The sequence below is a fragment of the Pleurodeles waltl genome, chromosome 10, assembly GCF_031143425.1.
Source record: "Pleurodeles waltl isolate 20211129_DDA chromosome 10, aPleWal1.hap1.20221129, whole genome shotgun sequence".
Classification (NCBI taxonomy): Eukaryota; Metazoa; Chordata; class Amphibia; order Caudata; family Salamandridae; genus Pleurodeles; species Pleurodeles waltl.
The window spans coordinates 308,990,697-309,014,033 of record NC_090449.1 but is presented as its reverse complement, the minus strand read 5'-3'; the positions used below and the strand labels follow the sequence as shown (position 1 = coordinate 309,014,033).

Below are 23,337 nucleotides of genomic sequence, written 5' to 3'. Positions count from 1 at the left end.
CACTTCTCTGTCCAGCAACCATCAGCCATGATCTTCCTCAACCATTGCTACTATATTGAGACCCACAATGATGTGTTGCACCTACATCCTAGTAGGGTGCAGACCCTCTGCAGGCCTAAAACTTGCACAGCACGTACATTTGGCAGTTCTCAAATCTTCTATAAGCGACCACCAAGCAGTATTTCGCTTTCAGAATGGAACACACACGCAGCTATGCTAGTGCTACACTTTGTCACTTATGTGCTTGTCAATTTAAGGTACTGTTTACAGTTTGCTAGCGGATGGGGAGGCCGGGGAAGTGGTAGTGGGAGAATAGGCAATTGAAACGGGTGATATGTACGTGAATAAACTTATGAAACGTGTTACAGATATGGATGGGTGAAATGCCACCATTTCCCCACTAAGTCTTGTGAAATACCATTCACATTTTGTGAATTACGTTTTTAAGGCGTAATGTGGTTTGGCAGTATTTTCTGTGTTTTTTTTTCTTCAAGCGAACACTTCAGGTAAAAAAAAAAAAGTCTTGCGAGATACCAAGAGACTGATTCGAGCTAAAAAGTCCTCTTGTTGAGATATTTTCTGCCCACACAAACCTCTCAAAAACTCAAAACACTTAAGCAAATGTAAACTTTCAAGTAATTTTGGGAATTTCTGTATAAGACAAAATTCAGGAATTATGCAAATTTCCTTAGCATAATAAAATTTTCTCCTAGGCCTATTTGCAGAACAGAACTCCTTTAGGTTCTGTCTATCTATTTCACTTAATTTGTTTAGTATTAAAACACATGTTGGCAGGTCTTGTTTGAATATCAGATAACTGGTAGTTTTTTACGGGTGGGCCTGCGAAAGCATGCGCTAGTGCATGCATCTCGCTTGCAAGACTGTTGTTATCTAAAAAGGGCTTGGAGCCTGCCTGCTGTTTACCATTTGTTGGCTTTGGTGGCACACTTCTTTAAAGCCTTGTAATTCGCCACTTCAGGACAAACATCATTTCCGTTCCTGTCTGTGGAGCAGGTGCCAAGCACTGATTAATTCAACTTAATCAGTGCCCGTCTGCTTCTCCTGACTTGATTGAGGGACCTCTTTTTAACTTCTAGGGCCCTGCAAACAGAAGGCAAGTGACTGGCAAAAACATGCCCTGCAGGGCAAACAAAATTGCAAAGTTTTATTTTCTATAGTTAACCCTTTTATTTTATTATTCTTTTCTCACTTGCACTCATGATTTGTTTTGTTCTTTCTCATGGGTGCTGTTCTCAAAAGATAACGATTATCTTGTTCTGAATACCGCAAAGCAACATTGTTTCTTTTTTATGTGTAATTTACAAAATTATGATTTAACACATCATCGTGCAGTTGACCCCCATCCCCCCCACTCCAATCCACCCTACCCCAATCCAAACCAATCTACCCCACCTCACATCACAAGAACCCATTTGACACAAGACCAATCCAATCAACCCTAGTCAAATCCACTCCAAACCAAGCCAATCACTGATATCCACTCCAATCCTCCCAACTCACCCCACTCCAAACGCCCCATTTGCCCCACTCCAATCCCAATCTGCCCTACTGCAATCTGCCACTCTCCATTCTATTACTATTTGCCCTAGGGCCTTTGGCTATTTTTCTAAACTGGTGTGGAGTACTTTTGTTGTGTTTTCACAATTTTACTGTGTGTGTGTGTTCAAATATTTTATACATTGCCTCTGAGATAAGCACTACTGCTCATGCCATGCTACCAAGGGGGTGAGCAGGGGTTATCCTAGCTGTGTGACTCCCTTAACCTGACTAGAGTGAGGGTCCCTACTTGGACAGGGTGTAAACCACTGGCAAGTAGAGACCCCATTTCTAATACAGTCCAAGCCCTTAAAGTCCATGTCCCAGTTTGGAGGATCAGCGGTATTCCAGTAATTCAGAAGAATTGGTAATAGCTGAGGAGAGTAAGTATTAATGGGTCCGCATGTTGGAATTGTGTATGTTAAGCTTACTGTGTTGTGCTGGAATTGTGGGTAGTGGGTGATGATGCTTTGCGTTGTTGTGTAGCTGTAGATACACTTAATGTTGAACAGTTGAAGTTTTTTGGGGTTTGTCACCGTCCAAGATTCTGGGATAGAAAAGAAGGTAGTGGTGTAATTGGTCAGCTAAGTTTTGTGGTGTTAGTTGAGATGTGCCATTGACTGCACAATTGAGATAGAGAACTAAAACCTTGTTGTGAGAGTATTAATAGTGATTGGTGCTAGTGGAACCTGTTGTGCAAAGGAGAAACTGCATTAGTCAAGGTGTTTTTTCTGCTGGCCTAGATTTCATCTGTGTGTATGAGTGGGTTGGAAAGTGTTACTAATGTCTATTTCTTGTGTGATTAAAAACTTTAACCTCTTTAATGGAGCATGCAATTATGCACATTTTTTTTTATTGTGCTTGCACAGTCTTATTAGAGGTTACGTTCATGTAAATTGTAAAGATGGGTGAACCGCTGCACGCAGTGAGAATTGCGTAAAAATTTAATGAGCTGGGATTGGACGATTGGTGTAGTGTTTTAGAGCTATTAGTGATGTGATCTGAGGGGATGTGAGGTTTCCCGTTCGAGAAGGCAAAGAGGCACCACCAGAAGGCTCAGCGGGTGACTGCATGTACTATATGTGGGGTTTGAATCATTGGCATAAGATCACAGAGAATGAAGGTTCATTGAGGTTTCCTCAATGTGGCACATTTAATTTATTTGAGAGTTATTGATAATTTGAGAAGAGTATTGTATGAGGTGAAGCCACCTTCTTGACCTGCACAATATGAAACACTTAATGCTTTGGAGTGTACTGCCAATGCTAAGGATTGGGAAACTATTAGGATACAGCTAAGAGAGTAGTGCATAGTTATGCTGAAGCTAAGTGGGATGCAGAGCAACAAAAGTGACAAAAATAATTGAGGGAACTATGATGCACCCTTTTTTGAAGGATGAGGCACACCAGAAGAAGAAAAAGATAAAAGTAGAGGAAAGACAGACGTAACTGAAGGTCCTGAGAAGACAGTGATCCTAGTGATTACTTGTTGGATATATTGTTGTCATCTCGTCCACCACCTTATAATGTTGGCCCTTCTGACTGGCTCTGTGACGGGTCGGAACCCTGAAGGTGTCATAGCCCCCACAAATCCAAAGCAGATCTTAACAGGAGAAATTTCAGGGATTTGTGTTCTTGCAGGTGCTGTAGGTTAATTGTAATACCTTTGTTGACACATTGGTACTGAGTGATCTATGGGCTGAATGTAAGCTGGTTTTTCAGTGGCCTGAAAAGGAGCCTCACTGGACTTTGATATCACATGCACCATTGCCTGAGGTGATTAAAAAGTATTCACAGGTGATTAAGTTCCTGAAAGGGAAAGTGCCCACAAAGAATACTTACTGGATAAAGATCAACAGAACCACATAGGAATCTATAGAGACAGTGCATCCTTACTATGGGATGTTGTTGCAAGTGTTTAAGTATCACAAGGCAATGGAGAACCCAGAAGGGAAAGACTTGGGAGGATTTGATTCCTGAGATTAGTAAAATGATCGAGTAGCATTTGATTTGTTGGCAGAACAAGTCTATTGATGAAATATTGAGGTATACTAGATATTGCAGTGATGAAATGGACATGAAACGGAAGCAATTAAAGGAGAAGTGGTTGCATGTTTAGATAAAGGCAGCACAAGGGGATATTAGAATCAGCCATATGTAGGGAATGTGGGTGGAATGCAAGGAGCTGCATACCCGCAGGGAGGACCTATGATGCAAGGTGGAAATGATGTTCCACAGGCTAGAGGTTGTTGTATTCCAGTTGACCTGATTATTTGGATTGATACTGGGACATTGTAAATATCTAATCCTTGTTATTATTGCAACAAATTAGGACACTGGAAGTGTGAGTGCCGTTTGAATACCCGTAGGGACAATAAACAAAAATCAAGTTCAGAATTTGGGGTTTGTGCAGACTCAAAATGAGTAATTCAGCTCAGCTACAGAATGTGTCAATGCACAGAGTGCAAACTTCTAACATGTCACCTGTTACAGTAATGCAGGTTCCTCAAGCCTCAACCCCCAGCAGAATATGAATGGTCCTAGGTTTAATACTAACCAGGTTCCAAAATTGAATTAGAACTCTTTCCAGAATCAAAACCCAGTCCAACAGTTCCCCATATTTGATTCTTAGAGGGTTACATCTATGACTAGCCACAATGATGGTGCCTGAGGGTAGAGGAAAATTGCCTACTTGGCGCAGTCTTAGAGGTAGACCATAATGGTCCATTCATGGCAGGTAAGATGAATAGTACCTTGTGCCATTCTCTATTGAAACAAGAGCTACTTATTCCACTGTTAGAACAGCAGAAGTTCCAAACCTTCACCTCTCGGAAAAAAACAATCCAAGTTGTAGGAGTTGCTAATAAACAAATGGTAAACTCTGTTATCAAAAAAGTTCCAGTATGTCATTTGAAGAGAGCCACCTGTTTGTGGCATGTGATTCCAGTATTGTAAATCACTTGGGACGTGCTCTGTTGTGTAAATTAAACTGCACTATTTATTGTAAGGCAAAGGGTGTGGAATTTCCAGGATAGCACTATTACCCCTTGTCCTGTGGTACCAAACCCAGCTGTGATACTGTTTCAAATTCCATGTGAGGCCAAGTGCTTCACCGTTCATACAACCTGCCCTAACCTAACCCTGATGTTCAGCCTCTAGTAACCTTCTTCTTGTATCCTCTTAACTTCTACCCAGGTATAAGCCAATGCCAACAAAAGGGTAAAGTTGGTCTATTTTCAGGTTTATTCACATATTCTCCACTAATAGTTCAGAACCCATGAGCCCTGTACCATGTAACCTCATCAGCTCAACTATTGCCAACTGTCACATAGTCACTTCTGCTCCTATGTGCGGAACACTTTACAACAACAATTTCCTTAGGCAATTGCAATGCTTTCAAAAATGTCATGACATATTCCCCGTTCCTTATGGGGGGGAACCTGATGAGGTCCTAAATCCCCTTTGGCACCATAACTGTTCAAAGTCATGGACCACACAAAACCAATGCTGACTATCAGTAAAAATAGTCACTCTCCATTGGTCTGAAACATGAGTGTGCGTGTATATTGTGTTGTGTGAATGCATGGATGCTTGTATGAGTGGGTGTGGATATGTGTATGAATGGATGTATGCATGCATGGGTGAATGTGGGTATGAGTGTGTGTATGCATGTGTATGATGATGCATGTATGTCATGGGGGGTCTAGAGTGGGAGGGGAATGTTGGGGTAGGACTCTCGGGAGGGGGAGTGGGGTGGGGAAGACCCCTATCAGTGAAGGGATTCCCTGTCACTGACAGTGCCTCCCGCCATAGTTTTTGTGGCGGTGAGGAAGCCATGAAAACCATGGCGGTAGGCGGGGTCATAATCTGGCGGACGAACTGGTACATTGGCAGTTTGGCTTGAGTCATACCGCCAATGTCATGTTTTGGGAAAGGAACTGCCAGCCTGTTGGAATTACTTTTCTCCAAAATACCGCTGTCCACCAGGGTCATAATGAGGGCCTTTATGTCTATTCTCAGCCAAGTGGTTCAATAACACAATAGTGCCTTGTTTATAGGCTTCTTGGGTTTCTGACGCCACCAACAATATATCAAGACAGAATTATAGGGCATTACCAAACACTCAAGATTCTTTTTGAGAACCTGATTGATGACTGAGGGGCTTTTTAGATACCCTTACGGACTCGGTCCTGCAAAAACACAGTTCTGAAACTGGAAAATGACAAGGTACTGACTGTCCTCATGCGAGATTATAGAGAAGATTGCCTGACACAACTTGACCAAAAGGGATGATGAAATTTGGCTCTCGAACAACAGAAGACTTGTGTTGCTGATAGCTTGCGCTCCCCAATGGCTAGATATTTCCATGGTCCAGCACAAGTTGGGAGGGATGCTATGGTCAGGTTGTTTCAACAGAATTGATTTCATGGCCGATTCAGGTTGATGGTTGAGAGTTTGTGTCACAGGTGTGTTGTGTGCCAGGTAACAAATGTAGGAAAGAGGACTCCAGTGACGATGAGTCACAAAGGGAGATCAGGAGGTCCATTCAACAGGATGCAACAAGACTTCTTCGAAATGCCTATCTCCTGGTGGTTGTGTGTATTTTCTCATGTAAGGCTGAAGATTAACCGACAAGGAGAAATGACAAGTCACTGTAGCCAAGCTGGTGAGAGAACTAATCCCCCGGTTCTGTTTCTAAGCTTCTCTGGAGTCAGACGGAGGAGCTCATTTTAATAATGCGATCCTCAAAATGTTGTGTGCAGCATTACAAATGGAATACAGACTGCACTGTAGCTATCGACCTGAGGCTTCTGGCACTATGGAGTAAGTCAATGGCACATCAAAATCCTGTTTAGCCAAAGTTTATGCATCTACGCCTTCGAAGTGGCTAGATGCTTTGCCTTTGGTGCTAATGAGTCTTCACAGTATTCCCGATCAGAGGACAGGACTGTTTTCCCCATGAGATCATCGTAGGACGAACAATGAGGTTGCCTGCAGTGCCTGCAAATTCACTTGTGAATATTACAGTTATGATTCTCAACTACTGCAAAGAGTTGGCTGATGTGGTGCATTCTGTGCCACACCAGGCTGGAACTGCCACTGCTCTCCTGCATCGGGAGCAGTGCCATGACCTCAGTCCCGGAGACAGGGTCTTGGTGAAGAAGCACATTCAGAAAGCATGCCTGGAACCTCACTGGAGACGCCCTTTTCAAGTCCTACTGGTGACTTATACTGCTGTTAAGTGTGGAGGCTTACTCAACTAGGCGCATGCCTCGTACGGTCCTCGTGTGTCCCCTTGATGATTTGACAGGGCCTCTCCGTGAATCCCTCCAGACACCACGTCCAGTTGCAAGGAGGTCAACCAATGTAGCAGCCATCCCAGAGGACCCACACAACACCCAAATAGTACAACCTGCCAGGACCAACACAGCTGAGGACTCCGAGGACCCAGGGACAAGCTTCCGGAGGACAGTGGTAGGAGTCCAGCTGAAGTTGGCCAACCAGGTGCGGGTGGGGATGGAGACAGTGGTAGCCAGCCTAGAGGGAATGCCCACGTGCCTTGTAATGGCTAATGAACACACAGCTGCCAAATGAGGCACACACTCCCCACTGCATGGAGTCCAGCAGTGTCTTAAGGACATAGCTGCTGCCATTAGTAAGAGGCCACAACAACTGCCCTCCCAAACTGGCAGCAGCATGATTGAGAACAAGCTGGACTCCATGCAGCGTTAAATAGCCTCCCCCAGGGCAGACATGGCTGCCTACCGCTGGGATGTTGCTGCTATCCTGAAAAATCAGCAGCTCCTCCTGTCTGCAATGATGCCATATGTTGTTCCACAAATGGTAGCTGCCTGGAATTGGGATTCCAAATCTTCAACCACTCAAGTGTGTGTCCCCCTCTACCTCACCACCACCACCACCAATGGCACAGGAGACACCACACACATTAGAAGATGAAGATGTGGAACAGATCACCTTTACTTGGGAGAGTACCCGGTAGCACCAGCCTATGCCACATGGGCAGTGTTCTCCTTTGTTCTGTGCTTGAGATCATGCCAGTGTTAGCATTGTTGGATATGTGCACTCTTCACCCACACACTCTTGACCTGTCTGCTATGGACTGTCATTGTCTCTCACTTAACAAATGGCAATTATTGTTCCTCTTCACTTATCAACACTCCTCCCAAGCATGTCCCATGACATGTCCCTCAACCCTGGACTTATGTTGTGTCACAAATGTAAGGATTTCACAAATGGAGTCACTGACCTGGATATTGTAAATTTCTCACTACAGCACTTCCACTTGTAAATAAACACCTTGTACACAATCAGCATGTCTACGTCTATTGTGATCCATCGAATTAGCTAAATGATTGTAAGGTGTGAATCCATGTCATTGGTCACAGAATATCAATACAAGAGTGCAGGACTGTGGGGGCACAAAGTTACACACAAGGTTTCTAACATGACAAATGTGTATGCTGGTCTCATCACCTACAAGCAATTCACTGAATATGTCACACATGAAGAATACATACTTGGTTCCCTCACTATATACAGCAAATATGCCTGTAAAGCAAGTCTAGGGCTATATCGTCAGCTGGGTGTACCAGAAGAACTCATTGGTATGATACAGAGGTAGCTAACCTCATAATTGATGTCCACCAGTCAGTTTTGCAGGATATAGTTCCAACTGAGGCTGGTGTCAGATGTACCTCAGTTCCTAACATTCCTACACAGGACCCCAACACTGACAGCTGAAGTACCAGACCTACCTGTCCAACACAAAGTAAACATAGTCATCATGGGTGGTGGGTACACTGGATGGCAGATGCATGGACTAGTAGATGTGATGTTGCTGCCAATGTGACAGCTCAGTTGTCAATAGGTGACGGACTTTACGAGAGGTGTTTGAAGGCAGGACGGACTCCCTAGCCCAACCCCCAATTTGCCCTGTGCACTCATGGGAAGACCCTGAGACTCAAACATATTACTAAAATTGTATGGGTGAATGAAAAAATGTTCATTATAAATACCAGTAACCTAAACAAAACCTACAACCTACCCTATCCTAAACTAACCTATACTAAATATACTTATCCAACAAGTAAAGCTATCTACCCTAAGCTAAACTTAACTTACACATTGAACACCACACTCTTAACATTGGCCCCCACCTCCCTTAACTTACAAGACATTCGCAGGACAACAAATACTAATACTACACATTTACTAACTAATCCTAAATACAAATACATTTGTTTTATTTTTTTTAATGATTTTTTTGATAAAACTGACCCCCCCCACTCAACCAACCACAAATAAACACATCAGAATACAAAAAACAACCCCCAACCACACTTATCCTAACTAATCTATAAACTTACACTAACCTAACACTAACCCTTTAAAACCCACAATGAAATATCTAAATATCTGATAACTTCATAAGGGAGGGGACAGAATTTGAAGGTTGCAAATCACAATTAAGTCACAGTTTGGCCTTTTTGAGTTTCTTCTTGATGTATTTTAACATCTTGTTGCCTTCAACTTCTTCCTCCAATCTGTCCAAATGAGTAAGAACGAGGGACACGTCCCTCTGCAGGTGGGCAGCAGGTCGTGTGGGCGGTTGTGCTGGTATGGTGACTGCTGCAGCTGATATTGTTGGGTTGGTGCTAGCTGTGCCCCCGCTGTACTTCTGAGGAGCCTGAAGCTTGCTGAACCTTTTTACGCTGTGCAGGGACCCCATGTGGGAATGCACGCCATTCCCCTGTAGCCTTCTCTGCCCGAAAGCGGAAACGCATTCATCAGAACTCTGACTCCACTGCCAGGATGTAGCTGTACCATACTGCCCTCTTCTGGAACTCACGCCTCTCCAAATTTGTCATGTTGGCAGCTGTAATATGAAGACAAGCAACCATAGGTGTCAGCATTGGGTGGAGTCTGTACAGATTACTAGTTTACACTGCTACATCTAATCACACATGCACTCCAACACACATTCCAGAAAAGACGAAGGGCCTGATTAATGTAAAGTCAGCGCCGCCTTTGCATCATATTTTTGACGCAAAAGCAACGCAAACTTACAAAATATATTTATATTTTGTAAGTTTGGGCCGCTTTTGCGCCAATGAATAATGCAAAGGCAGCGCTAACTTTTCATAAATCAGGCCCATTTTCCTCCTCATCTGTGTCTATTTCCAACCATACATCACCAGTATCTTGGACATATAAGTCGAGGAGGGTATGCTGTTGGTAACCATAAGGGGTCTGAGCTGATGGGTACACATGCAAGCCTGATCAACATAACTGTCACCTATACTGTGAATATCACATCTACTGACTAATTTGGTATTCCTCTTCCCCTGAGCCAAAGGGGGGATGGACTTGCTATCCATCATCTCAACAGTCCTGGTCATCCACCAAGGCCTGTCCACTCTTACATGGAGTGGACCATCTGCTAGGAGGGCTGCCAGCTAGGAAGCTCTTATCCATAGGTCAATCACATCTACATTCATGTGTCCAGGTATAGACACCCATTAATAGGTGCTCTGCCATAACTATTACTTTCACACACAGTTCCATGTCAGCACACGTTGGGCCTTGACCTGCTTGCAAGCCAATGATATTCCACAAAAGTGAAATATACATGGAGTGCAAAAGATGGAATGCCATGCTGGGGGAAAATTGCCAGCCCAGTCCTCCACCTCCATGACAAAACAGGGATGCACCAATTTAAAATCAATATGGTGCAACCCTGTGTTGTCACCTATGCCTGGGCACATATTGCTTATGTACGTCAATCCAGGTAGCCTTGCCCCACGGTGCATAGTTGACTGTGTTGAGGGGAAGTTTATGTGCTGGAAGGGACACCTTCCAACACAATAAAGTAACCGACAAAGAGGATATACAATAGATGTATGCTGCCTAATTCTTCAGCCATTGAAAGATCCCAGTCAGAGAATACATAAGAGTATTCATCCTCATTGTGCATTGTTAAGGCTGCCCCTTAGGATGTGTGCAGAATTTGGCACTGACTCTGGTGTGAGCAAATCTGTGAATCTGGGACTGCGTCTAATTGCAATGGATGTTGCTGTGGGTGTGCCACAGCAACACCCATTGCAGCTTATCACGCTGCCCCAGATATTGAAGTCTACTTACACCTGAGTCAGAGCAAATTTGGCTAATCCCATGCCAGGGGTGGTGTTAGCAGGGTGCAATGAGGAGAAAAGTTGGCATATCCCCTTGTTCGTTGCTCTTTCTATGCATGCTGCACTCTGCAACACACAGGGTAAGAGCAAACTGTATATGGAGATACTTTTTGTGCAGGAGGGTGTCCCTCCTGCACAACAACTAATCCCCCTTTCAATGCAGCCATCCGTGCACCATGGCACAAGGGTGGCTGCGTTAGGGCTTGGCTGCCAATTAGCAACAACACAGGGGTGCACTGTATACTATTAAGTACAGCACATCCCTGTGTTGTGAAAATGATGGAGTGCGCCACTGTCGATTTTCTCACAGCGTTGCACTCTGTCATTCTTAGTTACATACGGTCATAAATGTCGCTTGTCACCACCTTGTATACACAATGCTGGCCATTGTGCACCACGAGCCTCACAAGACGTGACCCTCATGTGATGCATAGGGCTCTTAAAAATGGGCCATGACATCACCATCCAGCCTACTATGACATATGATGATTGGACAGTTTATCAAATCTGGCATTGTCTACAACACACAACTCACTCACACCAAACCCTGGATTACTTCACATGACACACATTCTCACCCTTACTGGATGCATCAGGGTCTTCAAACCTCAACACTTCACCAATTGTGTAGGGGGCTGGTCCATCTGTAAGACGAATGGTAAACCATGCTTATGTCAAATCAAAGTCACTGCGAGTGGACAACAAATTTCAGTGTTAACTAGTTAAGAAGAGTGAGCTAGTCATCCTAGTGCAAATCTGTGCAACAGGCACACCACTACGATCACTCAATGACACATACACACAGATGAGGTAGAGCCACACATCTGAACGTTAGCACTGGGCCAGGGACTCCTGTGGTGCTACACCCTTCAACATTTATATGTGGCATTGGCATACAGCTGTCTGTGGGCATGAGACCTCCATTACCAAATAGGACTGTTTGATCATGTATTTTCCATCTGAGGGCCATGCTAAGGTTGTTGCAGTGGAGGGACCATTGTCACACCCATGGCATTTCTGCCTGCAACAGATGTTGGAAAAAACTACTTCATCATCATAGCTCACAGACACGCTACTACCTTGGGTTTGTGTCGGTATTGCAAGCTGTTGGGGATTTTCATTACACACCCTGCAATGAACTGAGTTAAATGTGTGTGCCATCACAAGGCAGACACAGTTAAGGAATTGCTATTGCTGTGGACTCATGTGCAGTTGGTTTACCTACCTGCACATTGACTGCATTGTGACATGAATGTATTGCAAAAAATGGGTAGCCTGCCATTGTTGCCATTGTACACTATTGTCAATCCAGTGAGGGAGAAGTACATGGGCCTAGAAATAGTGCTCAACACAGACACATTTGCTCTGTGGACAGAGGATGTGTCTGTTGCAGGTTAGTGAGTGATGTGGCAGAGATGGAGCTGATGCAGAGCAGCCTCATACTGTCAGTGAGGAGTTGTAGACCCGTGGAATAGACTCTTCACATGTGTGTGGTTTGGGGGCCGTAGAGGCTGTCTGTGACAAAACATGAACTGGAACATGGAACTGCCAATATTATCTTTACAATTCATGTTCAATCTCCCTTACATGGCCTTGCCTAATGACACAAAGGGGCCAATAGGACAACAGTGGTGCAGCACCTGGGACTTGATTATTGAAAAGTGAGCACCGCCTTTGCATCATTTTCCAACGTAAAAGCAACACTAAATTACAAATCATGTGATTGATGTTAATTGTGTGCTGTTGATGAGTCACACAATGATGCAAGGGCGGTGCTAACCTCTCATGAATCCGGCCCTAAGTGCTGCCCCACAGGAAGTGTGCCCCTTAGCACATCCCTGACAACACCATGTGTGGGCCATCTATACAAAACCGCGCAACATGGTGTAAGAGGGAGTTGTGTAGTAAATACATGACACTACCCTGGTGCTTTGTAAGACTTGCAACTAAAGTACTTAAGCTAGTCCTGCAAGCACCCAGAGGCGCTTTGTAATTGAAGTGCGGCTCTTTCGAATGTGTGCAATGATCATGTGTTGAATATTTTATGACTGACGTGGCAAAGTTGTCTCATGAAATCCAATGTGCCATACTTATTGCCCCCTTAAGGCGGGCAAACCCCCTTTGCAAACATGATGGCTGGGGCAGGGCTCATGTGCGTGAAATGTTGATAAAATTGTGCTATGCATGCATTGCGCCACTTTGTTGACACAATCCTGGGAAAAATGGTGGGGTGGTGGTGTCTTAGAGTTTCATACATGACACAATGCCGGTGCACAGGTGGTGCTATGGGCTCTGAAATTTACGCCTCCGTGATGATTGTGCAAGACTCATCAGACATCTGACCTGCATTGATTTCATTGTGGAACATGTGAACTCCAGGCCTGAACTGGCACAGATACTCTTCTTACTGGTTGCATACAACCTGTTCACAAGTATTACATGCAACACTCCAAATTATCTGCTACTGTCATTCAAAAGCATTTAACAGTCAATAGAATGCAAATGGCAGACTTACCTACAGTTTCGCCAATCTAGATCCCTAGGTGATCCAGCAGATCCTACTCCATGGCCACCAGATCTGCCCAGCGATGCTTCAGCTGGTGGTCATTCCGGCATGTTTGGTAGACATGCTCCAGTGGTGGAGCACCTTGCCCCACCGCAGCCACCTGGCCTCTGTCTGGTAGCCGAGGATCACCTGGCCACCCATTTGCAGCATCATTAGCAGGTAGTGTGCAACTTGCCAAATGAAACCTCCTAGCTCCTCCGTAGACATTCTGCTCATTCTCCCCTTGCCAGACATGTCAACAGATGAATGGAGTTCACCACAAAAAATGTAGATTCAAAATAAAAGGAAACTTAACCCCTCTAACTTAATCGAACTATCCCAACTAATTAACTATCCCGGACAGACACCCCACAGTACAATTACAAAACTGGACGATAACTACACAAAACTACAACTTCTTTGACTAAATGCACACACAATACACAGGACAAGGCACAAGGGACACCACAAACTTGCAATCACACTCAACAATCGACCACCAGCTCCAATACACAACCACACACAGTCACAAAGGAACAGACTGTAAAGAGAAAGTGAAACTACAACCATTGTACCATGCTTGTAGACAGGATTTCTGATTACATCACTTCCTGGGCGTGTGCATCACATTTTCAGTTATTCATGTTTTTATTTGACGCATTAGGCTTATGTGTATTTTTATTAGACACATATTGCACGTGCGTTGTTTACATTGACGCATGACGGTTATTCTTAGATTTCACACAAGGCTGCATTAAGAGGAGTGTGAACGTAGAATTCACTCTAAGGGCCCATGTGCCATTTTCTTCACTTTTGTGGATGTTTTTGACACATTTGCGTCATATTGTTTTTTGCATTGTCCTTGAGTGCACCCTGATTCACCTAACATATGACATGGGCTGTGCTTCAATATGACATATTGGGTATGGCCAAATGTGGGAGTCCATGCAGCAATGTGGTAAGGGTGTGATTGGTCAGTTCCACCAATAAGTGTGTTACGGAGTCAAAAGCATGCAATCATTTGCACGTTGTGCATATATATACATGTGTACTTTCAGTGTGTCCACATATGTTTGGCACATGTGTGCTCTATGTGTAGGTATCTGAATGCATGGGTGTACCACATAGTAAGCTCTGTGACAATAGTGTTTAAAAATACCCATGACTGATGATATGAGATGGTGTGACTCCAACACGTGCTCAGTCATGTGTCACCCATTACAATTTGGACTCAGAGTATTCAGTGTACTTGAACTGCTTTAAGATCACATTTCCACTGGTGAGTTACGTGGCATTGTGTGTTGACTCTATGGTTTGTAGTTGGATGTTCCATCTTGTTGCTCAGGTACAGGTTTGCCATGTGGTTACCCATGCATCTCAGCTGCTGGTTTTGTCATGCACACCAGCGTTAGTGATATTTGTTATATGCCTTGTGTGTGCATTTTGGTAATGCATTATAAGTTTGGTGCTCGAAGGGGATCTTCAAGGTCACTTTATAATCTTACAGCATGGGCAGATATTGGAATTTGACTAATGCATATGCAGTCACTTCACTGGCACCTATTCAATTTGTATGTGAGTACACATGAGGAGAATATATATGGATGTCACAGGTGTTTTGCTATCTATGCCATCATTGTACTGCTAGGTTGTTTACTATCATGAATCCTGAAATGTTACAATGCCAGGGCCATTATGGTTGAAAGTGTGCAGTGATATGTTGTATATGTGTGCTAGCCTCCAAATGGACTCTCAGATTTGTCTCGTTCATGTTTGTCATTACTGTCACATACTCTGCTGTACCACGGGGTACCACTGTTGCAGTGTGGCATAGTTTGCAGGGCTGCTCTCCATCATCATTGTGTAGGTATGAATGGCAACAGAAACACATGTTTGTTTGGAAGCTGCAGGTTCCTGGTGCTCCACTTTGTTCTTGCCCCTGTGCAGCTATAACTGACAGCTGACTATGTCATATGTTGATACAGTCAGGACAGTGGTCAGTGGCTTAACAAAGCTGGGATCTCGGACATTATTGATTGGAACTCAGCAGTCTATGCTAACTCCCCAGTGGTTCTACACATGCACAAATGTGCTCATACAGACCAGGATGTGCTGCTTTGCTATGTGGCACCTGATGTCAGGCTTCCCCTCTCAAGTACAGTGCTCAGATGCTTGCACATGTAGGACACCTCACATTAATGGGACTCATCTGTTTTCATGTGCAGCATGTGTAGGGGTTGTATGAGTGAAGTGGTCTCAACAATCAACTAATGGCATGGTACAGATGGTGTTGTACGAAAAAGGCTCATGTCATGGTGCCAGGTATTTGTCATGTTATGGTAGTGCCAAAGATGCCTGGGTCATGTACGTACATGGCCAGCCTTAACATACATATGTGAAGGATAGACCTGCAATCATTGATGTGTTGCACTGTCTGTTTTGGAGTATCTCTCTTCTGTTCCCTATTATTTTCTGCCATTATTGTGAAGTTATGTATTATGTTCTCCATCAATCACAGATATTTGGTAGCTACTGCTTTGTACGCATCTTCTACAACTACATTGTGTGGTGATGTGGGGACAGAAGCCAACATATGACTTGGATGATGATGGGATCTTGCCTCCTCCTCCTACAGGCAACTTGTTAGTTCCTGTATCATTAGTGTTATTTGTGAGATGTAATCAGTGCCACGCACACGTATCATGACTTATGGCACAGCACTTGTGTAGTCTCCAGGTGTATTGGTGTGTGCTATTTGGAACTATCAGTAGGTATCTCTGAGCTGTCCATCCACACCCTCAATGGAAGATGGTCATGCAATTCTTCCAGCATCCCACAACCTATCTGACTCTAACCATGACTATATGATGCGACGATTAAAAATCATCTCAGGTCTGTATTCATCTCTTGGAACAACCTACCTACATGGCTAGGTGTACTCCAACTCAATGTGATGTTGGATATCTGATCGTATTGGACATTGCAACACATAGTAGCACACCCACTCCAGATTGTGCTTTTGGACTCCAAAACATGTATGGGACACATTTTAGCATTTAGTTCCATGCAAATGTTCTGTATTGTGTTTTGAAATGTGATGTGTGATGTTGTCATACAAAGCATAATATTTTAAGCTGCATACACAGGTCAGGCATTGTTGATGATGGGCGAACTGTTGCTAACTAGGAAATACAACCCCACATCTGTCTCCGTATTTAGATATATATTTTCTGGTGACATGTGTGAAGACAGCATATTTGTCTGACATGTGTACATCTTTGGTACATAGTGTGTGTGACACACTCTGCCTACATCCCACCCAGAATATGCTTTGATCACACATTTTTGATTTAACTCATTGCTTTTGCCAATAGTTGTTGTTTTTGTATTGTGGACCTGCAGCCGAAGCTGCAGAAATTCTCATCCATTCCACTGTGCATTCCACAAATGTGTGTGTACAATGAGTGAGGTCATGTTTACAGTCTGTCAAGGTTGTGCCCCATGGCAGTGGCAGGACAGTTTACCATGGATAGACTGTGCAGGCTCGACTTCTTCCATTGGTTACTACTCCTGGGCAAATCCTGATGATCATAGTTACCAATGAAGTACCTCCCTCGTCAAACAGTTTCCATGCAGCCATTGCAACTATCACACTGATTTGTGACAGTGTTCAGTTCCAACATTACTTAAGTAAAAAAAAATTATATCCCCTATCTCATGTGTGGCCCCTTGCATACATCCTATTAGGAAATTATGTAGTTGGGTGTGATGGGCTATTGATTAGCAAGTTGGCAATGTGAATGTACAAAATATGTAGTGGTCCATGGATTGTGTCCTTCAGTTGTCACATACCAGTGATCTGTAAGTGATGTGTGTGATGGTAGCAGTATGATCTACAACATCACATATGATGTCGCTACAATACTTGTAAGTTTAGTGTTTGTTACATGCTCCCTGAGGTTAGAGTCACATTCCTATGGTATATGTAGAGAAGATTGAATAGACCAATGCAGGATTGGTGGAAAAATGTGAACTGTTTATTTACAAATTTTACATGGTGATTTCTGTGGTTCTTATGTATAACAGTTGTCAACAATATGTTGTCTCCACCATACCACAACAGCTGTGTTGTGCTGTTACCCCTCCAAATCATCAGCACCATCCTCCTCCTCCTCCTCAGGCAGGTCAGCAACAATTGGGTGTTGGCTCAAGGATATGGGACATATAATTTGGATTCCTAATCGATGCTCAGTATGTATGTACCATGTGTTGTGTAGTGCATCTTTGTAGCAGTGTGCTATTACTAGAGGGGACATGACACATCCTTGCAACACAATGGGGTCAGATGTAGTGACAACATGGTAGCCCTACAAATCCTAGACATCCCAGCCATTTTGACTTGTGGCAGTGCAGATGAAGTGCAACACTTAGGGCCATTTTAAAGAATAAATGACAGTGCACAACACAGCTCCAAAATTGGCAGCGCTGTGGTGCATAATTTTCACTATGCAGGAATGCACCATGTATAATATGTTATAAGGCAACCCTCTGTTGTCCCCTGTGCTGGCACCAAATATGCAGCCGTGCACCAACACTGACAACCTTGCACCAGGGTGCTTGGATGGCTGCCCTGTGGAGGAGGATACATCTGTGCAGGAAGGGACTCCTTCCTATACATATATAATTTTCATGGGCTATTTGCTCTTTCTGTGTGTGCAGCAGTATGCAGCATGCATAGGTGGCACATTCATATGAGGTCAAATCACAGTCTATTTCCTTACTGCAACCTTCAAACGCCACCCCTGGGGTGGCGTTTGATGTTGGCACTGTCTCAGGTTTTAGGTGACACCTACATCTGAGTTAGCGTCATCATGCTGTGTGTCTTGCGGTGACACACCTACGGCAACACACATTGCACGCTCCTTCCACGCAAAGTGCTGCGTCGGAGGGGGCCCTATTTACAATGTGGCATCAAGTCACAAGAGTGGTAATCTGCCAACTTGTACATACAATGCAGGGGATTACGATGGCACTAGGGGCTCTTACACATGGCCCTTAGTGATCTTGAGTGGCAGCTGATGTTTATGCCAGCCATCAGGTGTACAAGGGTGTGTATCCCATTGTTTCAGGATGATCAACATTACTACCAATGTTTCTCCTATCTTCCAATACATGAATCAGCATTTATACTGTCAACACATGCACAGTGCAGGCTGTGGGATGAGGCACAGCTACTTTACAAATGTGTCCCTAAACACAGTGCATGAAAAGTTGGGGATGTCCTAAATACTCCTACAGGGTGTCACTATAGCATCCATGATCTGCACTGTCTAACAGTGACTCTGCCCCATGGTGGGCCATTTATTGTTTATGGTACTGACATGATGGTGTTGGGGGTCAGTAAGTGGTGCATGTGAAGTGGCACTACAGTAGGTGTAGTGCCACTTCTCACAAATCTGGTACATGGTATGTAGTGGCCATTAATTTGGTATTCCTTTGTGTGTGACCCAATCTATCAGGCAGATGTATATGCACAATACAGGTAAGTCAAGTACGTGTTGATGAGATGTAGTTGGTATTGGCACCAGTTGTCTGGCATTTGATGTATGTTCTGCCAGAGACTTGCACAGCATAATTTAAGGGGGCTGTGCCTATGTGTGACTTTCTTTACATGACCATGGTGTATATACGATTGACATTGCTATGCTATCCTTTGTTTGGTGTAATGTGTGTGTGTGTGACATGTATTTAGTAGCCAACCTGTAGGCACTTGCAGTGGTTTGTGGGCATCTTCTGTTAGCAAAGGGTACATAGCTCTACCTGTCCTTCTTGTGGTGTGCCTGTCCAGTTGTGGGTATGTTACAAACATGTAGGCGTATGTGTTTGTGCTATGCACTGATTGTGCTGTACTACAGCATGGTGCATATGTATTATTACCTGCACATCTGTGTTACCCTGGCCATGTGATTTTGGAGTGGTTTATGTCTCGTGTGTCCTACAGGGTTGGTGTGTTGTGTGTATATTGCTAGATTTGTTGATTTACCCACAAGTAGGCCATTGCCATATTGTCCATCCTGGAAGTTTTAGTTGATCCTGCTGTGCCTGAATCTGTAGGCATCATGGACACTACCAGGATACTTCGCTAAAATGTTCATAAATAGTCCACGGTGGTCCACTATGGCCTGCACTATGGTCCATTATGGAATGCTTATGTTTCCGGTTCCTGTATAAATGTTCTGTTGCTGCAGGTGGGACAAGTCGGACATGAGTGCAGTCCATTGCACCCAGCACATGCAGAAAGTCAGCAAATTGGTAGAAGCTTTGTTTTATTTCCTGCTGTATTTGCTGGGTGTTGGGGAAGCAGATGTTGGGGGTGTGTGAGGGAGAGGATTGCATTTAATACCTTCGGCAGGAAGACTGAGAAAGACGGCTGTGACACACCAGCAACCAGTGCACCCATTGTCTGGAATCATCCACTTGCCAGCATATGCAGGACAGCTAACAGATTTTTTACAGGTGGTATGTTATGTGGTGTCTGCAGCCTGGCTGTGATCTGTGGTTCAATGTGGTGCAGCAGGAGTAGCATGGCTTGCCGGTTGAGATGGTAAGTCCTGATGAGGTCTTGTTCCCTAAGGCCAAGGAGGGTTGTCCTGTTCTGGAAAATCCTCTCCAGCGTTCTGCATTGCCTTTGTAGGTGCCGCAGTGGTGGTTGTGGTTGTTGCGGTAGTGGTGGAGTTTGCTGTTCTGGTTGTTGTCCTCTGCGTTGTGTCCCAAGCTGGAGCAGTAACACTTCCATCTTGTCCTGTGGATTGCCAATGTTGCTTCTGTGAGTTTTCCTTAAGTAGTAGTGTGGGGGCCTCATTCTAACGCCTGGTCTGACCCACGCATTAAAATTTGAGGCAAAGCGGGTTAACATAATTTTTTGGGTCCCCCTCCCACCCGTGCGCCATTTTTGCACTGGGGGATAAATATGGCGCTAGGGGCTTAGTCATTTTTTGGACGGGAATGCCTACCTTGCATCTCATTAATGCAAGGTGGTTTCACACATCCAAAAAATTACGTTAACTCCTATATTTGGAAGTCTAGCATCAAAATAAAAATATGGAGTTAAGTTTGTGCTGAATTAGCGTTAAAAAAATTACACTAATTCAGCGTAAAAAGAGTATAACTATGGGCCTTAGTTAATTTAATGTCTGCGGTGAGGTACTTGTCACAAGAAGTTGTTGACAGTACTAATAGTTTTCCTTGAGTGAGTGTGAGCTGTAGTTGGTATTAAGTGAATCCTAAGTGCACAAGGTGGATCTGAATCACCAGGAGTGAGAATTGCTGGTTAAGTTTCACTCATTGTCTAATTGTGAAAGCGACAGCTAGAAAGTGTATCTCCATACAGATTAGAAGTGTTATAGTTCCTACCCTTTAGTACGTAGACAGGTTGTTGGTTTATGCTCGCAATATTTTGCATTAGAGGTCTGTGTTTGAGCGATTGTGTGAGAGACAATTCTGAAGTGACTGCATCTGCTGAAAGAAGTGAGTGTGACAACATTTGTGCCGCACTGGTATGTCGGTTTGTGCGAAGCAGTGCTGGTATTGGTGGACAGTGCTGTGTTGCTATTGGTTGAGAACATCATGAAAAAATGATTGTAGGATTAAAATTACTTCTTGATTCGATCAAAAGTTATTGTGATTAATTGAATTGGATTAAAAATTAATAGTTCTCTAAAGCTTTGAAGAGTGTGTTAAAAGGAGATGTGTTTACTCCAGGCCTTACCTGTAGGAACACCAGGTTATTATGTGTCATCTGTTAAAGGAGTTCATGCTTGATTGTAGCTTGAACAGTGGAGCAAAAGTACTGAAAAGGAAGGTTCTTTAGCATTTTCCCCTTTACCTAACCTTTAATCTAAGAATTTTAGACAATTTGAGGTGAATCCTGTATGAAATGAAACTGCCTCCAAGACCTGCACATTTTGAATCCCTTGGCATTTGAGAACTTATAGCACAAGAGAAAATGGCAAATAAATATGAGGACAGAAGGCAGTAAGCAATTAAGACACTCGCAGAGGCTAAAAAGGATGCAGAGCAGAAAATGTGGAGATCAGACATATTTGAGGGAGTTAGAATATATCCAGCTATTTCAGTAGCCAAATGTGCCAACTGCCCCAGTTGCACAGACCCCCGAAACACTTAGAGCCAAATACACCTGCAAATTCAGTGACACAGATTCCTGATGCAAATCAACCAGTTCAGAATGTTAATATAGTTCAGCCCGTTGTAAACCTTGTTGTGCTAAATTCTAATGTGAATCAGATGGTGCAGTCACCTTGTGTGAATACCCCTGTACAAAAGTGTACTCTGAATCAAGCTGTGCCAATGTTTAGTCCAGTTCTGTAAATGCCCAATGCTAGCCCGAGTCAAGCAGGACAAGGATTTAGTACTGTGCTGACAGGACAGAGCGTGTGAATGACAATTCCTCAGAATCATGGCAGGCACCTCAGGGGGCAGGTGGGGCGGGTTCTTGGGAGGGGGTCTTAGGGCTTGGGTTCGGGAGGGGGTCCTTGTGCTTGGGTTCGGGAGGGGTAGGGGGGCGGAGGAGTGGCCCTGGGACGGGGGGCCGGAGGGCCACTCTTGTTCCCCTTAGTGGCGGGGGAACCCTAAGGGGAAGGACCAGGAATTGAATGGGAGATGGTGGTACTGGGCTGGGGGGAGGGGGGACATTCCTCTTACGGGCAGGACGGGGGTTGGAGTAGGGAAGAGGTCAAGTTGGGAAAGGAAAAGCTTCTTAGGACTAGTGGGGAGGGATGTGGGAGGAGGAATGCGAGTGGAGATAGAGGGAGTGGTTGTAGGAGGAGGAGGTGTGCTAAACTTGGGTGCAGGTGCATGGACAGTGTACGTGTGTGAGGTGGATGGCTGTTGGGCGTCTGAGTGGGAGCACCATGGCAGGCAACATATACAAAATACTACAGTCTGTACTCACCCCCTTGTGGCTGCTGTCCTGCCCTCAAGTGCCCAACCAACTCAGGATTGGGCACTGCCAGTATGCGGGCCATTGGGGGGGTCAGGCTCCGACGGGTACCCCTCCCTCGTTGGGAGGCCGTCCCCATCTGGGCCTCCGCGGTCTTCCGGGCCCAGCGTCCCAGGTCCTCCCACAGTTTCCTACAGTGGGTCCTCTGCTGGCTATGGACACCCAGGGTCCGCACATCCTTGGCGATGGCACGCCACAACCCCTTCTTCTGATGGGCGCTGACCTGCAGAGAAAACACAGACAGAAGGACACCATGAACCATACAATACAGCCTGTCACACAAATGGATTACATACTGCCTTTGCCCCTCATCAAGCACACACATGACCCGTACCTCTGCATTCACATTGCCTGCAGCCATACCACCAAATGACACACTGCTAACACATACATAGAGCTACATGCAGCCATGTTACATTCAACACACCCATGATGTACTCACCTGTTGGTTTGGAGACCCATACAACTGCCCATAAAGGGGTAGGACCCGATCCATGAGTTCTCCAACTCCTCCGACGTGAAGGCTGGTGCCCTTTCCCCTGTAGCACAGGCCATGGCAGTATTCAGAAACAGGTCACAGCAGCACACGCAGTGGAGATGTCGTTGAATGGAAAGTCAGGAATCAAGTGAAGTGGTAGAAAGAAAATGGCGGTCACGTCCGCGGTGGTGAACACTGTCACTGCTGGAGTTGATCATCATTGGTTCCTATACTCCATAGAACCCCATGTTAGCCAATGAGGAATAGCATGGCGGTGCAGACCGCCTTCCGGCCTGACGCTCAACAACGGCGGAGTGAGGTCACTTCCACCTGTCCCTGCATAAAGGACAGGCGGTTGCCATTTCCTATTGCTGGTACTCCTGTTTGAATTTATATGTGCGTCATTTGTGTCGACTGTACACACCTAGACAATTCCAGTGTCTAGTGGGCACTGAGGACAGTGAGGAGGAGGAGGAAAAGGAGGAGGATGTGGACAACAGGACACATACCATTCAGCAGTACTTCCA

At 44.6% G+C, this 23,337-nt stretch overlaps 1 protein-coding gene across 1 annotated transcript in view; it reads right to left on the bottom strand.

Annotated features, from left to right (window-relative positions):
* The window catches only part of LOC138261495 (glucagon receptor-like), a 562,622-nt gene that overhangs the window by 5,778 nt on the left and 533,507 nt on the right, over positions 1 to 23,337 (bottom strand). The window lies entirely within an intron of this gene.